Raw genomic sequence first — 3,059 nt, 5'->3', positions numbered from 1 at the left:
ATGGATGGACGCAAAGGTGGGAGAATGTTTTTTTTGTGGTACGGTTGTACATACGCTGAGCTTGTTGAAATGGCTGTAGAAGATTATATGATTGACAAAGAAACAGAGATGGTTCAGTTATCGTATCCCTTAACAGAGATGATGCTTCAGCAATTTCCCCAAGATACCCCTCCTGTCCATGTCACAAATGATAGATCAGTTCAGAACTTGATAGATTTTAGTAGTAGGAATGTTGTTCACCTTTGCGTCTCTACGCAGTTCATGGATGGACATCCGGTTATGTTAAACAACTCTCGTTATGTTGACGATGGAGAGCAAACAGATGAATTTGGTAACGATGTAGATCCAGGTGCCGATGAGTGTGGATGAATGTGCAGAAGAATGTCATGAAACTGATCATACAGATGAGAAGCCGAAAGATGTTGATGACATGGATTTCGATTAGAGAGTACGAGAAATTTAAAGATGAAATGACGAAAGAGATAGAGATGACCTAAGACTAGATGCTGAAGAAGGGAAACCGTTTTTTGGTGGTATTCATGGACAGTTAAATATTCCGTGGATAGACCAACTGAAAGTAGGTCAATGCTTTGCATGCAAAACTGACGTCATAACTGAGGTGCGTTTGACCGCGATTATGTTAAAATTCTCTTTCAAAATTAAGAAGTCCACAAAGTCTCTGTTGGTGGCGATATGCTCTGTTCCAGGATGCACATGGAGGGTCGTAGCCACTGTGAAGAATGATCCAAGCACTTTTTGGGTCACCAAATATCTGAACGTGCATATATGTTCTATTGTGGACCGCATAGCTAACCGTAAACGTTGCACCTCAAAATATATTGGGAGGCTTTTCATCGACCGGGTAGGAATAGTGGATGGTGTTGTCCCACAACATATCGAAGAATCAATGAGGACAATGTTCGGCATGACGTTGGATTACACCACTTTGTACAGGGCTTTACAATATGCACAAGAATATGTGAGAGGAAGTGCCGAAGACGAATATGCGAAGTTGCCTTACTGTCTTCAGAAAATAGAGCAGTCAAACCGGGGAAGTGTTGTTGACCTTGTTGTTGATGACGAGCATATGTTTAAGTATCTTTTCATATCTTTCGATGCTTCAATCCGTGGTTTCAATTACGTTAGGCGAGTTATTGTGGTTGATGGGACCCATCTCACTAGCAAGTATGAAGGTGTACTGTTAATCGCTTGCGTACAGGATGGTAACTTCCAGATATTTCCGTTGGCTTTTGGAATTGTCGACTCGGAGTGTGATGCTTCATGGGATTGGTTTTTCACCAAATTAAGTGAGTATATCTCTGATGAATATCCTTTGGTAGTAGTTTCGGATAGGCACTGTTCAATAGCTAAGGCATGTCGCAATGTTATCCCATGGGCAACACAACGGATATGTTATTACCATCTTCAACAAAACATAATTTCTAATTTCAATGGGAAGCAACTGATGTACTTGGTGAAAGGGGCAGCATATGCGCATACGCATGATGATTACAACCGCTACATGGCTTCGCTCACTAACGTAAATCCGGCTCTTGCAGCGTACTTGAATGAGGCAGATCCAGCTTTATGGTCTCGAGTTTACTGTCCAGGAGATAGATACAACATCAAGACTAGCAACATTGCGGAATCTATCAAATCCATGCTAAAGAAAGCCAAAGGTTATCCCATCACATATCTCATTGAGTTTATTACGGAAAAGTTAGGTAGTTGGTATTGGAAAAGACGAGAGGATGCACTAAGTCTGACAACCACTTTTAGTCGGGGTGTTGAATAATTATTGGCCGTAAGGGATCATTACGCAGATATGATGACAGTCAAACGCATTGATGGTTGGCGTTTCCACGTTCGTGGTGGGCAAAGTGACTATTTGGTTGACTTAGAAGAAAAATCTTGTTCATGCGGGGTGTTTGGTGTTGAGAAAATACCATGTTCACATGCAATTAAGGCTGTCAAGTCCGCTGGATGGCATATGTATACCGTGGTGGAAGCTTACTATAGAAAAGATTATGTCTATGCGTCGTACGCGGCTAACATTATGCCCAATGTCGAGCACACTCCGATTGGGCCAGATATCCGATGTATACCTCCAATACCGAAGCGGAAACCTAATTGGCAAAAGAAGTCTCGTTGTCTTACTCATTGCGTGAGTAACATTCAATCAGATTATTTATAATGTTTTGTGGCTGTTTTTGGTGGTTATACTAATAGATCTTGTTCAGGTTGCTGAAGACGGAGAGTAAAAGTTACCTTCATCGTGAAGTCAACTGGAATGATTGGACCATTAATTTGTTCTTTGTAATATTTTCGGATATATTCCACATGTTCAAGTCGACATTAGCTATTACAGACAATCATTTCTCTTAAGGGAATTCCACTTTTTTCTCTTCTTCATCAAATAGCATCAGATAGAGAATAATGAGTCAAATTTCGGGGTCAGATTCTGATACAAATTCGCAAATACAAATTCCTGGTCCAATCTGCAACCATTGTGGTAGATCTACGGTACTTGTGAAATCATGGACATATGCAAATCCAGGAAGAAATTTCTTCAGGTGCACTGTTCATGGCTTTTCTCGTTGGTCAGACGAAGAACCATGACGTGGATGGAAAAAGCGGAGATTATTGGAGTCGAGGGACGAGATTCGTCGACAGAAAGAAGAAATCAAGGTACTTAAAGAATCTATAAGAGCAATGAATAAACAAGTTGTTAATGGTTTGGTGAACTCTCATTTGGTTAACAAATATGAGGAAGATAAGAAACAGTTTGAGTGTGAGGTTATGACAGCCAAAGATAGGGAAAAAATGCTTCGACAGTTCATGGTTCTCTCTTGGATAGGTTTCATTGTTGTCATCGCAATGTGTCTTGGGATGTGTACAACATCTCTAAGTTAACTTCAATCAGATGTCTATTAAGCTTTCGATATATGCTATTGTTTCAAGTCTACATTCATTTTACCCTTTGGATATCTCTACATTCGTTGTACCCTTTCGCTATCTCTATATGCGTTGTACCCTTTCGATTTATCTACATTCACTGT

General features: G+C 40.4%; 1 pseudogene; it reads left to right on the top strand.

Annotated features, from left to right (window-relative positions):
- Positions 1-2,707, top strand: LOC104738290 (uncharacterized; annotated as a pseudogene).
- The last annotated feature ends 352 nt before the right edge of the window (positions 2,708-3,059 follow it).

Source organism: Camelina sativa, chromosome 13 (assembly GCF_030686135.1).
Source record: "Camelina sativa cultivar CO46 ecotype springtype chromosome 13, ASM3068613v1".
Lineage (NCBI taxonomy): Eukaryota > Viridiplantae > Streptophyta > Magnoliopsida > Brassicales > Brassicaceae > Camelina > Camelina sativa.
The sequence above is the reverse complement of the archived record's forward strand: the minus strand, read 5'-3'. Positions and strand labels throughout refer to the sequence as shown.